The sequence below is a fragment of the Anolis carolinensis genome, chromosome 4, assembly GCF_035594765.1.
Source record: "Anolis carolinensis isolate JA03-04 chromosome 4, rAnoCar3.1.pri, whole genome shotgun sequence".
NCBI classification, from domain to species: domain Eukaryota; kingdom Metazoa; phylum Chordata; class Lepidosauria; order Squamata; family Dactyloidae; genus Anolis; species Anolis carolinensis.
In genome coordinates this window covers 6,001,178-6,025,097 of record NC_085844.1, presented here as the reverse complement: position 1 = coordinate 6,025,097, position 23,920 = coordinate 6,001,178, and the positions used below count along the sequence as shown (strand labels likewise).

Sequence of the window (23,920 nt, the reverse complement as noted above, 5' to 3'; positions counted from 1 at the left end):
TACATAGAAAGACTGAAATTATGTCTTCCTCCAGCCTTCCTTCACCATTCTTTAATATTGATTCTACAAAAAAAAAAACTTCTAAGAAAAGGATGACTTGGTTAGAAATCTGTAAAAAGACCTTCTAAAAAAGAACTTCTTTGTCAGAGGCTTTGTTAATTGAAGTATGTTTATATCGATATAACAGATATATTGGTTCAGCAGCAGATGAACCAAAACAAGGAACAATTTCTATCAAGGAAATCTGTAACCATGCTTTGCAGTCCTCTATCCCTTTCTACAATTAGAAGGATGGTCAAGCTGGGAATTGGACCAGAGACTCTTTTGGTCTCAGTCCAATCTTTCTGTCATCGCCGGAAAAGCACACCATGTGGCTCAGCTAACTAGCAAGATGTCCTCGCAGCAGAGGTTGTCATCACTTTGAAGGCAAATGGGGTTAGAATGAGCCCTGCCGCCTCATAGCAAACATCGAGACACTGCACCCCGTGGGTCCAGATGCCATCCTGTCGACATCCAGAAGCAACCTTTTCATGGAAGCTTCCCATCTATATTCTTGCTTTTCATAATGGTGAGTGAACCTCCAGGGCTCAATTAGAAATGAGCAGGCCTTTATTGCCAACCTAGTTCTTTTTGTTAGTGCTACTGTTTTTTCAACTTTGCCAGCTTACTGACAGCAGTAAGTACCAACTTCCATACCAGTAGGCAGTGAATCCACTCTGGGTTTTATTCCAGACTTTAAAGGAGCCATTAAACCCATGTGGTTTGGGGGTCACACTGAACTGTGATCCCAAAATAGGTTTAATATCTTGGATAGTTCTTTTAAAATGCAGACTAAAATGCAAAGAGGATTCACTGACCTCCAGAAATGAAATCCCATGGACAAAGACAATGACTAGCGGGGAATGTTCCAGGATGCATCTGCGCTGTAGAATTAATGCATTGTAGCATCATTTTAATGCCGTGGCTCAATGCTGTGGAATCTGGAGTATGTGAGGCACCAGCACTCTAAAGACCTTGTAAAACTACAACTCTCAGGATTCCATAGCATTCAGCCATGACAGTTAAAGTGGTCTCAAACTTGACCCACCTCGAGCCACAAGGAGAGCTGGGTAAGAAATTAAATAATTATTATTATTATTATTATTATTATTATTATTATTATTATTATTATTATTATTTTATTATGACACAGCAAACAAGATAGATATGCTGGATTTCGTATCACAAAATCACAAGTCGAACACTTCCCAAGCATCTAGGACTGTGTGATGTATTTTCGGATGATGCGCGCAGATCCCAGTAGGGTGGCCTTTTGCAGTTGGCAGACTGTAATTTTGTCAATGTCTATTGTTTCCAAATGCCGGCTGAGATCTTTTGGCACGGCACCCAGTGTGCCCATCACCACCGGGACCACCTGCACTGGTTTCTGCCAGAGTCTTTGAAGTTCAATCTTGAGGTCCTGATAGCGGCTGAGTTTTTCCTGTTGTTTTTCGTCAATGCGACTGTCACCTGGGATGGCGACATCAATGATGCAAACCTTTTTCTTTTCCACAACTGTGATGTCTGGTGTGTTGTGTTCCAGAACTTTGTCAATCTGTTGTTGTTGTTGTTGTTGTTATTATTAGTATTATTACCTCACTCAGAAGTCCCACAGTATCTTTGCGTGCTCATTTTCCAATACTTTTGCAGGTTTGTGATCCCACCAGTTCTTTGCTGCTGGCAGGTGGTACTTGAGGCATAAGTTCCAATGAATCATTTGGGCCACATAGTTGTGCCTCTGTTTGTAGTCTGTCTGTGCAATTTTCTTACAGCAGCTGAGGATATGATCAATGGTTTCGTCGGTTTCCTTGCACAGTCTGCATTTTGGGTCATCAGCTGATTTTTCGATCTTGGCCTGAATTGCCTTTGTCCTGATGTCTTGCTCCTGGGCTGCAAGGATCAGGCCTTCTGTCTCCTTCTTCAGGGTCCCATTCGTGAGCCAGAGCCAGGTCTTCTCCTTATCAGCTTTTCCTTCAATTTTGTCAAGGAACTTTTCATGCAATGTTTTGTTGTGCCAGCTGTCAGCTCTAGTTTGTAGTGTGGCTTTCTTGTACTGGTTTTTTGTCTGCTGTGCTTTGAGGAGTTTCTGATTTTTGACTTCAATCAAAGCAGGTTCTTCACTTTGCTTTACATATTCTGCCAGGGCATGTTCTTCTTCTTTGACTGCTTATTATTATTATTATTATTATTATTATTATTATTATTATTATTATTATTCAACAAGTGCATATACATCTTTAATTACATAATGGGTCAAAATTTAAAAATTCATGCCTATTTATTTTGGTATATCCATTTTAATGGTGTTGTATTTAATGGTATCTGTCTGCCTATTTTTAATTATTTTGTAACCTGCTGTGAATCATAGGGAGAGACAGGGAATAAATAAAATGTATTATTAGTACTCAGAATATTTGTTATATCCTTTTATGTACCTTTGAGTGAACACGATGTAATAGTTTGAGCACTGGACCACAACTCCAAACAGCAGGGTTCGAATTCCACCTTGCCTATGGAACACATCAGCTTCAGAGAGAGGCAATTCATCCAATGGTGCAACATCACACACAAAAGCATGTGATTAGGTAAGGTCAAACACAAACACATCCAATTGTGCAACATCAAAATCAAAAGTCTCTGTTCAAAATAAACATAGTTGCATGCAATTGTGCAACACTGAAATCAAACAAAGCCAACTGTGCCACATCATACAGACATGCATCCAACTGTGCAACATCAAGCGCAAGGGATATCTAGTGCAATTGATGCAATAGTCCATATTTTTGCTATGCAACCTCAATGGAAGACCACAACACCTCTCTTTGTAGTGCAGTCTCTGATATTTGGTGCATGGGTTTTCTGGTGCAAGAAACTTTGTTTTTCAAAACTTCCCCCTCTTCCAGCAATTTCTCTATGTAATGGTACCTCTGGGCATTTTAGGCTATAGATCCTTAAGATTATGAGCAAGCTGACAGCTAATCTGCCAACCTAACTATTTCAAAAGTAATACCAGCTCTGCATCTCTTCACTTCCATCTGAAACTTGCTTTATTATTATGTTCCTGGGGGGAAACTCAAACCCGCTTGAGACCTAACAGCAAAGCCCCAAGCTCCTCTTGCAAGTCTATTCTCTTACAGCCTTCCTAAATCTTTTCTTTCCCTTTTAATTATTTCTTCCCTCTCACTTCTTTTTCCTTCTTTATTGAGTTTTGCACTAGAGGTTCATTTACCAGATGGTGGCCTGCATCTCTTTTCCTCTTCTGCAAAAAAAACTGACACCTTGTTTGCCATCATTCAGCTCCCAGCAAAGAGAGAGGTTGTAAATCACAACAAAAGAGGAATGTGCACTTGGGTGGTTAGCTGAGATTGGAAAGATTATTTTAGGAAGACTGTAATGACCATAATCCTTGAATCAGTATGGCAGGGAAGTTGAGGCCAAGATTCAGTAACTTACCAAAGTCCATTGCCCGGAGCGCCCCACTACTTTGAAAACCAGATTAACATGCAAACCTGGTTTGAAGGCAATAGGAACTGATGTTCATTACTTTCCATCCTGAAAGAATGTCAGATACAGAGTCTGCGCTCAAACGGATCAGACATAAAGCACAGGACATTTTATTCACAGCCATTCAAAATATCTGTGCCGTCCCCTTATTGAAAAAACTATCAAGCTAGGATCCACGCATTCATTGGCTAGGAAATCCTCCTGGTCATAGTTTCCTCAGCAGTGGGAAAATAAACAACTCTCATTTGTGGGTTTGAAGCTGGAGTTGTTTGGAAGGTCTGCCCTGAAAAAGGGGTGGACAGACAGAATATTTTGAGATAATATATAAAATAGTTCATAATGGGATTAATTGCCAAGTCTAGTTTACACATTGGGTGTGCTTCAGAGGTAAATATACAGTTCAATGAAAAGTACACAGCATTGATCTGTGTGCTGACAATTACTCATCTCCAGACCCCTTTGGGAAGTTGGAAACTTTACATGATGGAATTAACTTCTCATGCTGGTATTGTCTCTTCCTGATGGTCTCACTTCCCAACAGTTCAGAGATCAAAAAAGCCTCGGGGATACACACAGGCATATATTATTTCAGTTTTTCCCAAGCAATATCCTAGTTAAGTTGACCTTCCTGGTGGTCTTCCATCCAGGTAATAATCAGGTGCAACCTTACTTGAGGGCCAAAATGGTCAAAAGTATAGAAACTATTAATCCCTATGAGGAGCAGTTTATGAGGGTCTTAGTAGAGTACCTTGGGCTTCAAATATGTGCATTTATTAACTTTCTTTATGGGCAGCCAAGTCCTTTATTACCTAAGATCAACATCTTTGTCTCTTGAGTCTGGCACCTTTGTCTTCTGAACTCCATATCTTATTCTCATACAAAACTGGAACCTTTGAGCAAATCAAAACCTCATCAGCATATCTTTGCCATTGTTTCCTTATGGACTGCACCCTAACAGAGGGCATCTCTGCGGCTGGAGCAAATACTGGAGCAAATCCTGGCCAGCCAATCAAGGGAGGGTGTGGATGGTTTAAATAGCTGTCAGAACTGTATAAGCTGTATGTTTTTGCTTGTTTATTTTGAAGCAAATTGCTACATTTGCATCCTTGTTGGCCAAATCATAATAAACCTCTGTGGCTTGTCTTCAACCTGGTGAGTTTGTTTCTCTGTCCTGGCCTATCTGGTTTAGCTTATGCTCACCAGGCACAGACCCTCTTAACCATGGTCCTAGCTGAAATCGCTGTTGTATGACTTGCCCAACATCATCCAGTGAGTTTCATGGCTGAGGAGGAATTTGAACCCTGGTCTCTGGAATTGTAATCTACTCAAGCCACTACATCATGTTGGCTCAAAGGCACATAACAGCATACAATGGCAGAAGATATTCTAAGTAAGCATGAGGTTTATTTTTTACCTTGACTCATTGTGGAATTAAAGGTACATTTCAGAATCAATACAGTTTGACACCACTTCATTGCATGACCAAGGATATGGAATCATGAGAATAGCCTTGCACCTTTTATCCAATTGTGCAATATTAGACACGAATGCATCCAATTGCATGACATCACACACATAAGCATCCAATTCTTCAATATGAAACCAAAATGTATCCAGTTGTGCAATATCATATACAAAGGACTGGGCTGTGGCCCAGCTGGTTAGTAGCCAGCTGCAATAAATCACTACTGACTGAGAGGTCATGAGTTCGAAGCCAGCCTGGGTCGGAGTAAGCTCCCGACCATTAATAGTCTAGCTTGCTGTTGACCTATGCAGCCCAAAAGACAGTTGCATCTGTCGAGTAGGAAATGTAGGTTCCGCTTTATGCGGGGATGCCAATTTAACTAATTTACAACACCATAAAACCTTCCAGCAGCATGCAGAAGAATGAGGAACTACTCCATCAAGGACTCGGTGTCACAAGTGGACAGTGAAGCAGCAGCCCCTCCTTTGGCCAGGATCGAGCATACCCTCAAGAAGCTGGAAGCTGGAATGTTAAACTGCCTCTGTGTCTGTCTATATATGTCATACGTCTAATGGCATTGGATGTTTGCCACGTATATGTGCATTGTGATTCGCCTGGGCTGGGCTGTGGTGCAGGCTGGTTAGTAGCCAGCTGCAATAAATCACCATGACCAAGATGTCATGAGTTCGAGGCGAGCCTGTGTTGAAGTGAGCACCTGACAATTAAAATAAAATTAGCCCCTGCTCTTCGTTGACCTAAGCAACTCGAAAGATAGTTGTATCTATCAAGTAGGAAATTTAGTTACCACTATGTGGGGAGGCTAATTTAACTAAATTTATGACACCATAAAACTGCCACCAGCATGCGGAAAGGAATGAGGAAGTTGGCTTCATAGTGGATGATGAAGCAGCTGTTCCACCTATGGCCAGAATCGAGCATCCCCTCAGGAAGCTGGAAGCTGGAGAAGGTTAAATTGCCTTTGTGTCTGTCTCCGTCTCTGTCTCTATGTTCATATGGCATTGAATGTTTGCCTTGTATGTGTACAATATGATCCGCCCTGAGTCCCCTTCAGGGTGAGAAAGAAAGGCGGAATATAAATATTGTAAGTAAACAAATAAATAAATAATAGCACAGTCAATCCATTATTCTGCAATTTTGTTATGCAGGTACAATGGAGAACCACCATTATTCTCTGAGAACTTGGTTATAGCTTTATGCTGTGTCTAATGGGAAGACTTTGGTACAGAAACTTGCACTTCTGTCTTTCCCTGGGACCGGGAAACCTTCATTTGGAAGGAGTAATTGAAAGCCATTCGCTATATAAGTCCATCTCATGGTAGAAATGAAAATTCAAAGAAGTGGTTTGTTGGTAAGGATCAATATATGGATCTATATATGTAGACTCCTGGGGAAATAGCTAAAGGGGGATTCCAATATGAATGCCTATGGTTCAAATTTAATGTGATATAGCAGTAGTTTTCTCTTCCTTTTCCCCACCATCAAACTCTAGTACCTCCTGTTCCTCAAAAAGAAAGGGACACGCATTAAAAAGCACATTACAGACCAGCTTTCAGACATAATGCTTGCACACTAAATAAAACAAGAAAATGCCTGCCTCTTAAGAAACACCATCTCCTTTTTATGCTCTTCATTCTTTTCCACTCTGATTATGAAAATACCAAGGAAATCAACTTGTCCTTATTAGTTTCAACAGAAAAACTCTCACTGATTGTAAAGATGCTAGATTGGAAAGCAATTGGCAATTTGATGGGAAAGATACATAGATTTGTTTTTGGGAAAAAAATACTTCAATTTATTCCACCAGCTATTACATTACAAGTATGTTCATCGATTATTTAGCTCCTTAAACCGAGCACTTAAAAGGGCAGTTTGACGCTCAGCTATATTTCGAAACATTTTGCATGCAACAATTTTGCTTTCACATGATAAAACTGATTTAATTTTCCCTTTATAAGCAAGTTAACGTTACGAGGGTTGGTACGCCTTGCTGCAAAGTGCAATTTAAAAAATTATTGCTGGGACGGAACGATGTCTCGCTTGCCTTAAGCTGTTTCTCATGGCAATCATTGTTTTAAAGAGCCATGCTTCAGAAGGAGGAGAAACATGCAGGCATATGGAGAAGATGGTCTCAAAAGCTTGGAATCATTGGGAAGTGGATATAGGGGTTGGGGGAAGAGGAAGAGAGTGAAAACAGAGGAAGACTCATAAAAAAGAAATATAGAGTTGGAAGAAACCCCAAAGTACACTTAGTCCAATGCCTTTCTGCTGCTGAGTAATTCCAGTTAGAGCCCAAGCTCCCAAAACATCAAATAAGACACAGATGGGTGAAGGCAAAAATCAGAGGCTTTATTCTCCTTTGGCCAAAGAGGATGTCAGCAGAGTGAGTGCTCCAAAGACTGACATAAGCTTGAACATGCAGATTTATTTATATCACTTTGACAGCTATTCAAAACACGGGTACTTTGCCAAGCTGGCTTTTGATTGGTCCAAAATGCTGCTGGCCTGGATCTACTCTCTGATAGGTCCAGGAGCTCCTGTAACGCCTCTAGGCTGTGTGAGCACTGGAAACCAACACAAAGGCCAATGAACAATCTAATATCTTTATTAATGCAATAAAAAATAAAACAAAAGTATGCAGAGTATATAGTCAAGGAATTGTCCTTATAGGAAAGATCAAAAATAGTCCAAATAAATGAAGTTATATGTCCAGTATTAGAGTCCAAAGTCTACAATCCAAAAACCGAAACACACTCAAACTCTTTGGAAGTTTGAGTGGGGAAAGAGCAAGGATTCACCAGGAGATTCTTGAAGTTAAGTCCAGACAAGGATTCGAGGCTAGGCAAGGTAATTCGTGGTGGATCTGAAACGCAGTCCAAACTCGAACAGGAGTGAAAACGCAACTCCCGGTCTACTCGTGAGTAAGCGCACCGAAAGGAGCTCAGGAACAAGAGACGATGTTCTTCTTGGATTAGTCACGTTGACACCGCGATAGGGAGAGCTCAGTGCAGAACTTTTATGGAAGTTCAAGAGTTGCCCCCAACAGGTCTTTAACTCCCCTATTGTTCCCAGAGAAAGTAGCTGTGTCAACATGCCTGCCTCCCCGATGCTTCCCTAGGGAAATGGGTTAATTAAAATCCTCTCTCTCCGCTAATCTTGCACTTCATCTCAAAAACTCCTTATGGGAGCGATGTGTTTTGAGAAAAGACTTCCTATCAAACACAACACTTTCCGGGGAACCAGGCTCTGTTTCAAGGGCGTCCGTACTTTGCTTTGGCACCAAAATGTCAACAGGGAACATCTGGAATGGAACAGAATCTTGCTGAGATGGGAAAAAAACCCATATCCTCCTCAGTTTGATCTATGATGGCCGTGGGGTCATGGAGCAAGGGTCCCTGAGACATCACAGCTCCATCCATTGTCATCACTGATTGGCTCAAGTCATGATCAGAAATGTAATAAACTGTCATTGGTTCTATTTGAAGGCTTGTGTCTGTCTATTGATCCACCCAGGATATGGCTGGGTAAAGGATAATAGGTTTAAATGGGTTTTAATGCCTCTGTTTTTATCAATACAATTGTGGCCAGCTGAGTAGACAAAAGAGTGACCAGGGTTGTTGTTGTTATTATTATTATTATTATTATTATTATTATTATTATTATTATTATTATTATTATTTTGTTTTATTTTATTTTTATACCCCGTTCCATCTCCCCGGAGGGACTTGGGACGGTTTACATGGGGCCAAGCCCAGTCATCAACCATATAAAAGCAAAGCAATAAAACAGATCAAACAACAATAAAAACAAGTCATAAAAAATCACATACAAAAACATAATGATAAAATCTTGGATTAGATCCAGAGGGTGTTTGTGAATTCAATGGAGACCCCAAGGAGAGGGTCTGATTTAACAATAGAGGCCAGGAAAAGTTCCCAGGAATAAAATCAGTTCATATCAGAAAAGCCATGTGGCTTGTGTTGTCAAAGGCTTTCATGGCTGGGATCACAAGGTTGTTGTGTGTTTTCCAGGCTGTATGGCTATGTTCCAGAAGTATTCTCTCCTGACATTTCGCCCACATCTATGGCAGGCATCCTCAGAGGTTGTGAGGTATGGAGAAATGAAGCACCTTTGTAAGCATTAAATGGCCTTCCCAGCTTCACATTCTAGCCTGGGGGAATCCTTTGTTCAGAGTCGTTAGCTGCCCCTGATTGATTCATGTCTAGAATTCTTCTGTTTCCAGAGTGCTACTCCTTATTTATTGTTCTGATTTTGGAGTTTTTTTAATACTGGTAACCAGAATTTGTTCATTTGCATAGTTTTCTCTTTTCTGTTGAAGTTGTCCACATGCTTGTGGATTTCAGTGGCTTCTCTGTGTCATCTGAGACGATAGTTGTTGGAGTGGTTGAGCATTTCTGTGTTCTCACATAGTATACTGTGTCCAGATTGGTTCGTCAAGTGCTCTGCTATGGCTGATTTCTCTGGTTGAGTGAGTCTGACGTGCCTTTCATGTTCCTTGACTTGTGTTCGGGCAATGCTGCGTTTGGTGGTCCCTCTGTAGACTTGTCCACAGCTGCATGGTATCCGGTAGACTCCTGCAGAGGTGAGAGGATCCCTCTTGTCCTTCACTATTAATTGCAACATTCACACTGGCCTCCAACAGACAAGAGTTCTTTCCCCTCACCCAGGAACTTCCACACATATATAAACCTTCCTTGCTTAGTTTCTCCATACCTCACAACCTCTGAGGATGCCTGCCATAGATGTGGGTGAAACATCAGGAGAGAATAATTCTGGAACATGGCCATACAGCCCGGAAAACACACAACAAGCCGTGTGCCCTTTCTAATGCCCATTATGTGTTCTGTGTGTCTTCGCAAAGTATTTTAAAGGGATTGTGCTAACTAATGTTTGGTCATTCACTGAGGTCTGGGTGTGTAATGCTTGTGCAACATGCTAGAGAATTTCAACGAAGGATGGCTTGAAACAAAGGAAAGGGTCAACACAGGCTCTCTGATCGTCCCTATGGAGTGACACACTCTGGGGTTCATCCTCTTGGGGCCCAGTTTATGTTAACACTGCCATACAGGAAAACACTATCCAAGCCTTACTGAAAAACGGCCATCCAGCCGTTTAAAGACCTTCAGAGAAGGAGACTCCACCATACTTCCGGGCAACATATTCTACCATCAAACAGCTTTGAACATCAGGAAGTTCTTCCTAATATTCAGATGGAACCTCTTTTCCTGTACTTAGAATCCATGCCTCCATGTCCCAGTTTGTAGGAAAATTCTAGAAATGACTCATAATTCAATCTTTATTTTCCTTTAGAGAAAGTCTGGTTTAGAGCTTATGAGAAGAAGCACTGAAAGACCCATATCCCTAAAGTTAACCATGACCAATCCCACCACATTTGTGGTTTTGACTTCTGAAGATTTGATTATTTCCTGCTTTAATTTAAAAAAGTTCTTTTTGGGAATACCTAATTCTTCCAGTATGACGCTATGGCCAACTTTCACTGGAAGATCTAGATATTCCTAGACAGAATTCCTCTCTAGAGAATTCCTCTGTAGAAATCTCTAATGTCCACCAATGTAATTCTATGGTCAGCTTCCATAAATCAATCACATAGTTGTATTTGAAGACCTAGAGATTTCTAGAAAGGTGCTCTGTCAAATAAAATGTTCCTTCTATGAATCTCTAGGTCCTCCAGTGTGAATCCATGGTTAACATTCTCCAGTGATGTTGGAGGACCTGGTGATTTCTACCAAGAACACCTTTATGTGCATTTCTTGGTCCTCCAGGATTATTCTATGGTCAATTTCTATGGTCACACTGGAGGACTTCAAGATTTCTGCAGAAAACACGTCTCTGAGGAGCTCTAGGCCCTTTATGCCGGAAGACCTAGAATTTCTTAGAGAAGTGCTCTCTCGGGTTAAGAAAAAGCAACTTCTTTATTCTCAATTTTTCACCTTCATGGGAGCCCTATGCCCCAGCAAGTGTGGAAGGCTAACTGTCCATTCTCTATCTGTCTCAAAAAGTGGGGAATCTTTACTCCATGGCAGGGGTCCCCAAACTTTTTAAACAGAGGGCCAGTTCACGGTCCCTCAGACCGTTGGAGATCCGGACTATAGTTTTTTAAATAACTATGAACAAATTCCCATGCACACTGCACATATCTTATTTTGAAGTAAAAAAACAAAACGGGAACAAATACAGTCTCAATGTTAATAATAATCATAATCATAATAAAAATAATAAAGAGAATTGGAAGAGACCCCTTGGGCCATTGAGTCCAACCCCCTTCTACCTTTGTGCACCAAAAGCACAAGCAAAGCACCCCTGACAGATGGCCACCCAGCCTTAATGTTGTTAATGATGATGATGATGATGATGATGATGATGATGATAATAATAATAATAGTAATAGTAATAATAACTTCCCAAGTGTTTACCATCCAAAAATACATCACACAGTCCTAAATGCTTGAGAAGTGTTCAACTTGTGATTTTGTGGTACGAAATCCAGCATATCTAACTTGTTTGCTGTGTCAGACTATGTTGTTGTGTCAATAATAATAATAATAATAATAATAATAATAATAATAATAATAATAAATCACACAGGCCTAAATGCTTGGGAAGTGTTCAACTTGTGATTTTGTGATACGAAATCCAGCATATACATCTCGTTTGCTGTGTTATACTGTGTCCTTCTGTTAATAACAACAACAACAACAACAACAACAACAACAAAGAGGGTTGAAAGAGACTCCTTGGGCCATTTAGTCCAACCCCCTTCTGCCTTTGTGCACCAAAAGCACTAGTAAAGCACCCCTTAATAATTAATAATTAATTAAATAATAATTAAAATACTATTATAAAAAAGCAAAGTTTTGGAAGGCACACACCAGGCGAGGGAGGAGGTGGGAAAGGCATGTGGAGGAGGAGGGAGCCGCCACCGTGGGGGCCGGATAAATGGCTTCAATGGGCCGCATGTGGCCCCTGGGCCTTAGTTTGGGGACCCCTGGTCTACCAGCTTCCCGTCCTCCATATTTTGCCCTTGCGCCTTTAAGAAATGAATGGAGGAGGAAGAGAGATGCCTTCTAACCCCTCCGCCTTTCTTGCGGGCTGGAAATAATCGCATATAATATAAGTGCTATTGAGTGCAAATTTTTATCACGAGCATTTGTAATTTAAATTAAATCTGCAAAAGAGGAGAGCGGACGGAGACGGCGGCAGGAGGAACGAGGATCCGCCTCGCTGTTCATTTCAAGCTTGTTATGTGTTTCAGCGAGACCGATAACATTTTAAACGCGAACGCTGTTCCAAGGCCTTGTATGAGAATTAAAGCTGCTTAAGATCCAAGGCTCCCGAACTGCTTGCATTGAGTTCTTCTTGACAATGGGAAAATCAATTGGCATTCAAGTTGGAGAGATAGGGGAGGAATAAACAAAGCAATTAAAAACAAGGGAAACTGTTGGCATCCTGCTTGTACACGATAACTCTCTTCCCTTTTTCCCTGTTCCTGGCACCATCACCTTCCTGCAAAAGATAAGACACATTTCAGCCAGTCTCTTGGCCTACAATTAGTGGTGCGGCATTTGGGAACATTTGGTCCATCCACTGGGTCATTTTCTTACTCCATCTAGAACAGTGTTGTCCACTCTGATAGGTAAATGTGACTCTCCAAAATTTAGAAAAGTGATCTTTTATAGAATCTTATAATCATACATTTGGAAGAGACCTCAAGGGACATCAACCTCAACTCCCTGCCATGCAGGAACACACAATAAAAGCATCCCTTATAGATTGCCATCCAGCCTTTGTTTATAAACCTCCAGAAAAGGAGATTCCGCTCTGCTGCAATTTGAATCCGTTTCCTACCCTTCCATTAATGTTCTAGCTTATCTTCCTGGTGGTCTTCCACCCAGGTACTAATCAGGTGCAACCTTACTTGAGGGCCAACAATGGTCCAAAGTATGAAAAACATTAATCCCTATGAGTAGCAGCTTAGGGAGATGGGTCTTAGTAGAGCACATTGAGCATGAGTCAACTGCGTGATGTGGAAGCTAATTGACTTGAGGGAAGTCATAATCCCATTCTATTCTGATTTGGTTAGACCTCATCTGTAATAACCCTGTGTCCAGTTCTAGAAAAATATGGACAAGCAGGAATGTGTCCAAAGAAAGGTGACCAAAATGGTCAATTGTCTGGAAGCCACTAATTCGTATCAGGGAACTGGGTTTTTTAGCCTGGAGAAGAGAAGGTTAAGAGGCATCATGATAGCCAGGTTTGAATCTTTGAAAAGATGTCTTAGGGAAGACAGAGAAAGCTTGTTTTCCACTGCTCCAGTGGCAAGAACACAATGGAGCAACAGATTCAAGCCGCAGAAAAAGAGATTCCGCCTAAAGATAAGAACTTCCTGACACCAAGAACTGCTGCTTCTGCCTGGGAGTCTGGTGGAGCCTCCTTCTATAGAGGTTTTGAAGCAGGGGCTGGATGGGTATCTTTCAGGAAGGCTTGGAATTGCATCTTTCTGTCTGGCACAAGAGGTTGGAGTAATTGGTCCTTGAGATCACCTCTCATCATGTCATTCTATGACTTTCTATATCAGTGTGCAATGTGGTGATACTTAGGGAATTCCTCTGTGAATGTAGTGACAAAATTACTCACCTCTCAAAATTACTTTGAGACTCACCTCTCAAAGTAATGGATCATTGTGCCATTACCCAAAAATGGATAGACATCTAAGTGGCTAGAGCAGGCATGGGCAAACTTTGTCCCTCCAGGTGTTTTGGATTTCAAGTCCCACAATTCCTAACAGCCTACTGGCTGTTAAAAATTGTAGGAGTTGAAGCCCAAAACACCTGGAGGGACAAAGTTTGCCCATGCCTGCTCTAGAGCAAGGGAAGAGACAGTCCCATTCTATTCTATTTTTCCCAGACCTCACCTGGGATAACTTTGTATCCGGATCTACACACCACAAGATATTGAGAAGCTGAAATTGTATCCAAAGACAGGTGGCCAAGATGATCAAAGGTAAAGAAAAATAAAGCCTTATCAGGAGTGATCAAAAAGGTTGGGTATGTTTAGCTTCTCCTGCCAACCTAGCAGTTCGAAAACATACCAATGTGAGTAGATCAATAGGTACCACTCCGGCGGGAAGGTAACGGCGCTCCATGCAGTCATGCTGGCCACATGACCTTGGAGGTGTCTACGGACAACGCCGGCTCTTCGGCTTAGAAATGGAGATGAGCACCAACCCCCAGAGTCAGACATGACTGGACTTAAAGTCAGGGGAAACCTTCACCTTTACCTTTATGTTTCGTTTGGGGAAGAGGTGGTATGATATCTATATTTAAATACCTGAAAAAATGTCAGAAAGGAAATGGAAAGAGAATATTTTGTGCTTCTCTGGAACATTCCAGCTGAGAATATTAAATATCCCTCTCCACAATGACAGTTTTAAAATTCCATAGGATGGAACCATGGCAATTAAAGTAAAATCAGACTGCATCAGCATTGTAGAATGAATGCAGTTTGACACCTTTAACTACCATGACTCACTTCTATGGAATCCTGAAAGATGTAGTTTGGTGAAGCACCAGAACCCTTTGGCTAAGAAGGCTACATCCCTTGTCATATGAAAACTCCCAAAATTTCATCACTTTCAGCCATAACATTACATTGTGATTAAACTGCGATGTTTTGGACTTCAATTCCCAACAGCCTACTTGCTGTTAGGAATTGTGGGAGTTGTGGTCCAAAACACCCGGAGAGCCAAGGTTTGCCATGTCTGTTCTAGAGGGTAGATACATTCTAAGACTGCTATCATTGTGCAATGTGAAGGGACACATGAAAACTACCAACTACTGCTCCTCCTCATCCCGCTCTTATAATCATCCAGGATGGGAGTTTCTGGGATCTTTCCCACTCACATCCCATAAGACTTGGTTAACTCTTTGAATGGATCAATTAGAATCATTACGAGCTCACTTCCAGCACCTTGGAGATTATTTGAAAGATTTGAGCAGAGAAGACCCCAAATGTCCTTCATCTCCCCCTTTTTCGTCTTCTTCCCCACCAGCTGCTCCTTGTGGCTGCTGGAAACTTTTCACCAATGTAATTAATCCTGAATAATTGGATAGGCCATCAGGCCCAATAAAAGCCCACAGCTTTTGGAAAAATTGAAATATTTCTTTTAATTAGGCTGACGTCCTTCATGGGTGTCCCTTCCTTCTCCTTCTTCCTCACCTGTTGGTACCATGGCCGAGTGCCCAGGCCTCGGTGTTCTTTGCCCTCCCTCCAATCTCCAAAGCCCCATTTCTAATTATCACGCCAGAAGCCTCCAGCACATTGTCTCAGAAGTTGCAAATGATCTCTCCTGGCAGAAGGTAATTGGCCTGTTCACACACAGGCAGGCAGAAGGCTCCCCTTGCAAAGCGATTTTTCTGCAGCTCCCGTCAGATGTAGAAAATGAGACGGCTGATGAAAGGTGCCGCAGCAGGCTTCTTCCTCCAAACTGGCATCCCTTACTCCTTATTCCATAGAGGGATGAAGAGACAAAAAAAATCTATATAGGAATGGTGACATCTGGCTTGAAAACAGTCCAGGTATAAGAGATCTCAGAGTCTTAGCAGATCATAAACCAAACATGAATCAAATAAAATAGACAATGAGATTCTAAGCTACATCTATAGAGGTCTGTTTTGTTTTGGTCAGAACTCACCTGGAATAACCCTGTGTACAATGCTGGGCAAAGCAATTCAAGAAGGATATTGGCAAGCTGGAGCATGTCCAGAGATGGCCACTAAAAATGGTCAAAGGTCTAGAAACCATGAATCCCCATGAGGAGCACCTTCAACCCCATCTACTAATACCATATAATGCCATTTGAAACTGCATTATTTGATCAGTCTAGATTCACAGAATACTGCTTAAGTCTCTATGGTTAGACAGGAAGCCTAGAAAAGAGTTAGGGACACCTTCCCCAGTTCTATGCATGCTCTGATTAGGCTTTACTATTGTTTCCTCCTTCCTGTCCTATTTAGGTCAACCCCACGCTTTGATATTTTAGAAATGTGATCTCTCCTAGGGTTGACATAACTTCCCCAATTGGGCCTTTGGAATGTTTATGGCCCTAGAGAAGAAGCGACCCACGAGGTTTGGTCGCCATTCCTGCTTCCTGCTTTGTTCCAGAGAGAGGACGCACTTTGTCCCTCTACTAGCCAAGATGTAGCTATCTAGACCTTTGTTATTTTGATCAGTCTATGTGTATTAGATCAGATTAGATTAGCTAGTTAGCTCCAAACCTTTTCTATCCAACAATGGATTTCTTTTAACCTCTATAAATGCTTTTAAACTTTGAAGCTAACTTTGCGGTCCTTTGCCGTCCTGAATATACAAAGGCTTTCAAGACTCACAACGCTTAAGTCTCACTGCTGCATTTTACTCTGCTATTTTAATGGGAATTTACCTCATAAAGGGGGTGATTAGAGCTTAGCGGCTCATCAATTCCCAACAATTTGGTCAGTGCAGTTAAACTATAAGTCTACACTGACCATATACCATAATAGTATTATATGGCAGTGTAGATGGGACCATAGGAAACTTGTTATGTTTAGCTTAGAATTTATTTATTTCTCGTGTTAGAAGCGAACCGAGGGTACAAGTTGTAATGGATTTGCAAACATAGAGATTTTTTAAAGAAAAAAAAAACTTGTCATTAATGCTAAATGTCTTTTGCCCAGTAGCTGGCCACTGGTGCCTCTGGTGTTGCTGCAAGAAGGTCCTCCATTGTGCATGCAGCAGGGCTCAGAATGCATTGCAGTAGGTGGTCTGTGGTTTGCTCTTCTCCACAGTCACATGTCGTGGATTCCACTTTGTAGCCCAATTTCTTAAGGTTAGCTCTGCATCTCGTGGTGCCTAAGCACAGTCTGTTCAGTGCCTTCCAAGTTGCCCAGTCTTCTGCGTGCCCAGGGGGGAATCTCTCCTCTGGCGTCAGCCACTGATTAAGGTTCTGGGTTTTAGCCTGCCACTTTTGGACTCTTGCTTGCTGAAGTGTTCCTGCGAACTCTCTCCCCCGGGCCGTGGTGGAGGCTCCTTCTTTGGAGGCTTTTAAGCAGAGGCTGGATGGCCATCTGTCGGGGGTGCTTTGAATGCGATTTCCTGCTTCTTAGCGGGGGGTTGGACTAGATGGCCCTTGAGGTCTCTTCCAACTCTACTATTCTATGATTCTATGATTCTATGTATCTCTGTAGATCTTAGAAAGCTATTTCTTGATTTAAGGCATTGGTGTGCTGGATGATATCCAAACAGGGGATGGGCCGGAGATGTCACTGCCTTGGTCCTTCCATTGTTGGCTGCTTCTTCCCAGCACATGTCAGATGGTGCAATGCCAGCTAAGCAGTTTAATTTCTCCAGTGGTGTAGGATGTAGATGTCCTGTGATAATGTGACATGTCTCATTAAGAGCCACATCCACTGTTTTAGCTTAGAAACTAGAAGATTAAGAGGGTACATGCTAGCCATTTGAAAAGATGTCACATTGAGGAAGACACAAACTTATTGTCTGCTGTTTTGGAAACTAGGACAAGGATCAATGAATTCAAACTGCAGGAAAGGAAATTCCACCTAAACATTTGGAAGAATTTCCTGATGGTAAGAGCTCTTTAATAGTGAAATATAGGTTGTGGGCATGGACCAATGCATTCAGATTATTAGAGGAGTGATTCTATTTAAACATTCGGAAAACTTTCCTGCTGTAAGAGCTGTTAAATAACGGAATCTGTTGATGCCTGGGCATCCATTGGATTCTCCTTCTCTTTTTCGATAGATTCTGGATGGGCATCTGTCAAGAGGGTCAGGATTGTTTCTTCCTGTTGGCAGAAGAGACCTGTTAGTTCATACAAAATGTGGGCCAGTCTGTAATGGAAGCTCATGCTCCACGTAAAACCAGGCCACTGCTGCCTACCACATAGATATCAATGGCTTCATCACCTCCATGATAAATTTGCAAAGGGAAATATAGCAAGCATTGGGGAGGTCTGCAAATTCCTACAGATTTTTAGTTAACCCAATTGAAATGCACCACCACCTTGGTTCAAATTCTACCCTAAAATTACAATTCATTTTTAATAATGTGTGAATTTGAGCTCAAGGGCCCATCACTCGCTTGGGGACTTAGCTTTCCAAGCTGTCATTCAAGCCCAGTATGTCTTAATCATTTGAGATGTTTACTTAAACCTCTGCAAAGGCTTTGATTGAACAGCTAGATGTCTTTTTTTTAATATAATTTTTATTTGCATATATAGAAATAAAGTACATCGAAAGAGTGAGAACAATTATTGGATAGAAAGTGAAGAATAAGAAAGAGAAGGAGAAAAAAAATCCCAAAAGGGGGAAGAGAAAAAAAATAAAAAAATTAAAAAAAATTAAAAAAATTAAAAAAAAACAACCATATTGGTCTTGACTTCCTTCCAATCCTTTGCGGTTTGGTTCTTTTCTAGTTTTGTTGTACAATGTTATTTCACTGTTATTTCACTGTACCTCTCCCGGTAATTATTTATTCTGTCTTCTAAAGTATTTTTCTACCTGGTCCCAAAGTGTTTGTTTTATAGGGTTGCCTGAGTTCTTTTTAATCAAAAAGGTCAGTTTGTCCATATCCTTAATGTCCATTAATTTAATTCTCCATTGACCCAGGTCGGGCATTTCTTCTAGTTTCCAGTACTTTGCATAGATGATCCTGGCTGCTGATGTCATATAAGTAAATAAAATGTCCTCATTTTGCGGCATTTTAAAGTCTTTGTCTGTTAAACCTAACAGATAGTATTCTGGCTTTTTGGGAAATTTCCTTTGAAAGATCTTCTGGATTTCTTCGTGAATCTCACTCCAGAAACTGATGGCCTTACTACATGTCCACCACATATGAAAAAAGCTTCCATCTTGGTTATGACATTTCCAGCAATTTTTTGGGACGTTTTCATACATCATAGATAATTTTGTAGGTGTCATGTACCACCTATGGAACATCTTTAGCCAGTTTTCCTTAAGGTCGGTCGAGTACTTATATTTTAGTTTTTTGTTCCACATTGTTTCCCATTCATTTAAATTTATAGGTCGACGTATATTTTCTGCCCATTTAGTCATACAAGCTTTTATGGTTTCCTTCTCTGTTGCTCAGTCCAACAATTTGTTATATATTTTTGTGATCAATTTCTTGTCTGATTGAAGTATTTTATCCCAAAACTCTTCGCTAAGATTGAATCCTAACTTACGATTCATTTTTAATAATGTGTGAATTTGAGCTCAAGGGCCCATCACTCGCTCAGGGACTTTGCTTTCCAAGCTGTCATTCAACCCCAGTATTTCTTAATCATTTGAGATATTTACTTAAACCTCTGCAAAGGCTTTGATTGAACAGCTAGATGTCTTAGAGCCGAGAAAGCTCTGTTCGACTTCCATTCACCATCGGGCAAACAGTTCTAATCTGTTGGCTCACTCCTCGATAATCCTTAAAGAAGATTCCCACTTGCATCGGGGTGTTTAATTAATTTAAATAACTCATTAATGTAGCACTGTCGATGAAATCCTCCAGTCTTTGGGTGAAAGACAAATCTCATAACAATACAGATAAGTACAAGCGGTAAGCAAATAAACATGGGAATATATTAAAATGCTTTCAGAACTGATAACACTCCAAAAAGCACCATTCCGCTCCAATATCTACTGTGATTGTTATGTATTTTATATTGTTGTATTTTATACTGTGTATTTTATACTGTTATATTTTATTGTATATTGTTGGGCTTGGCCCCATGTGAGCCGCCCCGAGTCCCTTCAGGGAGATGGGGTGGGATATAAAAATAAAAATTATTATTATTATTATTATTATTATTATTATTATTATTATTATTATTATTATATACTTGGAGGTTTATATGGAGATGCAGTATTTAAAGAAGGCACCCATGACAAACAATAATAAGTGTATCTACAATGTAGAATTAGTGTGGTGCAGACTGGTTAGCAGCCAGCCGCAATAAATCACTCTGACTAAAAGGTCATGAGTTCGAGGCCAGCCCGTGTCGGGGTGAGCACCCGACAATGAAAATAAAAATATAGCCCCTGCTCGTTGTCCTAAGCAACCCGAAAGATAGTTGCATCTATCAAGTAGGAAAATTAGGTACCACAAATATGTGTGGGGAGGCTAATTTACGACACCATAAAAATCACCCAGCCGCCATTGGAATGAGGAAGTTGCCATCGCAGTGGATGATGAAGCAGCTGCTCCTCCTGTGGCCGGAATCAAGCATACCCTCAGGAAGCTGGAAACTGGAGAAGGTTTAAATTGCCTCTGCGTCTGTCTCTGTCTCTGTTCTATGTTATATGGCATCGAATGCTTGCCTTATACGTGTACAATGTGATCCACCTTGAGTCCCCTTCGGGTTGAGAAGGGCGGAATATAAATACTGTAAATATATATATATATATATATATATATATATATATATATATAGGTAATGAAATTTCGGCCTAGGACAAAACAATAAAACTACACATCCCAGAAACACTAAACTTGGCAGCACAACCCCTCATCCATGACTCTACGTTCATACAACAAAAAGTAAAGAAAAATAAAGTCCTAATTAGAGGGAGAGGAATAATTGTTTTTATCCCATTGCTGCCAGTTAATAATAAATAATAATAAAACTTTATTTATACCCCGCCACCATCTCCCCAACGGGGACTCGGGGCGACTTAGAAGTTAGAAGGCTAAGCTCTGCCCACTTGGTCTCCTAGCAACCCACTCAGCCCAGGGGACAGGCAGAGTTAGGCCTCACTTAGGCCTCTTCCACACTGCCTACAAAATACAGATGATCAGTTTTGAACTGGATTATATGGCAGTGTAGACTCAAGGCCCTTCCACACAGCTATATAACCCATTTATAACCTTATATTATCTGCTTTACACTGGATTATCTTGACTCCACACTGCCATATAATCCACTTCAGTGTGCAGTCGGACACAACTGGACTTAATATCAGGAGAAAACCTTTACCCTTTACCTTAACTACCACCAATTCCTCAATACTTTATTTCCCATACCACCAGACTTCGCCACAGCAACGTGTGGCCGTGCACAGCTAGTAAATAAATAAATAAATACCATATCCGATGCCATGGTTCAATGCTTTGGAATCCTAGAGTTGATATTTCAGCTAGGACCATGGATAAGGAGATCTGTGCCTTGGGGGCTTCCACTAAACCAGATCAGCCTAGAACAAGCATTCTGGGTTGAAGGCAAAGCTACTGAGGTTTATTATGATTTGGCCAAATAGGATGCAAGTGCAAACAATACACTTCTGAAGATGAACTTTAATATACATTTTGATACATTTATTTGATATAGTTTATAAGAATTAACACAATGCATAAATGATACAAGTTACACATAAAATCTCAAGCTGATACATTTATTGAAATGTTAGATTTGGCAGAGATTTTGGCTCAATAATACTAGGGGTTGCAGTTTGACAAGGTCTCTTATCTTTGCCAAAGAGGACTGATGTCTCACCAAACTACAACTCCCATGATTTCTTAGTAGTGAACCATTGGAGTTAATGGTTTGATTGCCTCTAATCATAACATCCAGAGCGATCTTTAAGGACAGCCCCATGGCGAGTCCATGGCAGTAGTGTAATTGGGAAGTTAGCACTCAGTGGACTTTTATGGCAGAGTTTTCCCTGTCTCAGCTAGGATGATAGGCATTGTAATTCAATGAAACGTAATCCAAAACATGTCCCTCACCTCAGTCTTAAGGTGGTCTTAAAAGTGACCTTAACAGATTAGAGAGCTGGGCCAAAATTAAGAAAATGAATTTCAATAGGGAGAAATGTATGGTATTATACTCTGGCAGAAAAAAATGAAATGCACAGATATAGGATGGATGACACCTACTTGAAAAAAAATTACACTTGAAAGGGATCTAGGAGTTTTAGTGGATCATAAGCTGGGCATGAGTCAACAGTGTGATAGAGTAGCTAAAAAGGTCAATACGATTCAAGGCTGTATCAATAGGAGTATCATATTGAGATCGAGGGATGTCATAGTCTCACTCTGTTCTGCCTTGGTCAGACCTCACCCAGAATACTGTGTTCAGTTGGCGTACCAAAATTCAAGAAGGACATTGATAAGCTAGAATGTGTCTGGAGAAGGGTGGCCAAAATAATCAAAGCTCTAGAAACCATGAATCCACATAACCCTTAGGGCATGTTTAGCTTGGAGAAATGAAGGCTGAGAAGAGATCTGATAGCTGCCTTTAAATATGTCAAAGTGTTGTGACTCAGCCACAGCATAGCCAGAGTGAGGATGAAGAAGGGGATTCTGGGTTTCAGATACAAGAGCCAGATGATGGGATGCAGGATGAATTTCAGGATGATGGGATGGGAATGGGAATGATACAGGCTGATTCAGAGGCTCGAGAAATGCAGTTTGAGCAGAATGACCCAGCCGACCCAGCCGGCCATAGATAACAGCCAGGATGACATTCCCATGGGAATTAATGAGCAAGAGATGTCTCAAGCCCCGGTGTCTTCAGCCCCGATTCAGGTGCAAGATAACAAGGACCTTGAAGGGGCACCATCATTATCTAGGGTGGAACGGTTGTTATGGAAGGGAGTTCAGCCTCGTAGGAGTGTAAGATTGGCAGGGAAGAGAGAGGCCTCCGCAAAAAAGAGAAATGCATTTTTGGGTTGCTTTTAAAAGTGTGTGTTTTGAGATAGATTTTTGTCAAAGCAAATTCTCGCTTCATCTGAGTGGATGTTCCTGCTTCATGCCTAAGAGAAGATGACTGTTCCTGAATCTTTGAAACCTTTGGGCCTTTGTTCTTTGGGATCTATCATCTACTGTTTTGGCTTATGGACTTGTGGATTCTTATGGCTTATGAACTATTGGATTTCTATTGACTTTTTTACTGCCTGCTTTGAATTATATCTCCTTTTGCTCAATAAAACTAGAAAAGACTTTCTCCTGTGTGTGACTGGGTGTCTATAGCAAGGTGAACTATTCTGAGGTGCGACACAAAGGATCCCCCATTGAAGAGGGTGTGAGCTTGTTTTCTCCTTCTCTAGAGACTAGGACACAGTGGAACAATAGATTCAAACTGCAGGAAAAGAGTTTATTCCTAAACCTTAGGAAGAACTTCCTGAATAAAGAGGTATTTGATAGTAGAATGCTGCCTTGGAATGTGGTGTTTTCTTCTCTGGAGGTTTTTAAGCAGAGGATGGATGGTCATCTGCTGGGAGTGCTTTGATCATGTCTTTCTGTGTGGCAGAATAGGGTAGACTGGATGGACCTTGAGGTTTCTTCCAACTCTTAAGATTTGACGAACTGATATTGATAGCTTAATTTCCCATCTCTTTTTCTATTGTCATAATATACCAGTGGATAATGAGAAGGAACACATCCATTCCCCACAACGTCTATCGGCAACCTCCAACCCCAGGCTTTTGAGTACATTTTGCAGGAAATCTCGTACAAGAAGAATGTGGATGTGCTGCACTGTGGCTATCAGGAGGTTTTTCTTTCTCCTTTGAATGCGCAAATGCATAGCAGGATGCCCTGCTTCCTACAGAGACAATCATGACAATTAGAGTCAATCATGGGCAGGACAAAGGAAGGGAAATGGCTGGGAGAAAAGGAAAATGGAACAGTGGAGCTGTGCCTGCTGCAAAGATGGCAAAATGGCTTTTTAAATCTTCGTTTGAAGACACTGTTAGATCACGAATAGTTCCAAATACTCAGTTACTCCATTCTTTTCTGGCCTGATCACAGGTTTTCCTGATTGTCTTGCATTTTATTTATTTACAGGAAGATCCCAATAATAGTAGG

The 23,920-nt window shown here is 41.0% G+C and overlaps 1 protein-coding gene across 1 annotated transcript in view; it reads left to right on the top strand.

Moving 5' to 3' along the window:
• Nucleotides 1-297: 297 nt before the first annotated feature.
• The window catches only part of psca (prostate stem cell antigen), a 66,577-nt gene continuing 42,954 nt past the window's right edge, over nucleotides 298-23,920 (top strand). Inside the window, exon 1 of the mRNA XM_062979944.1 lies at nucleotides 298-568. The gene's annotated coding sequence lies outside the window, so the exon portion shown is untranslated. The remainder of the gene's footprint in view (nucleotides 569-23,920) is intronic.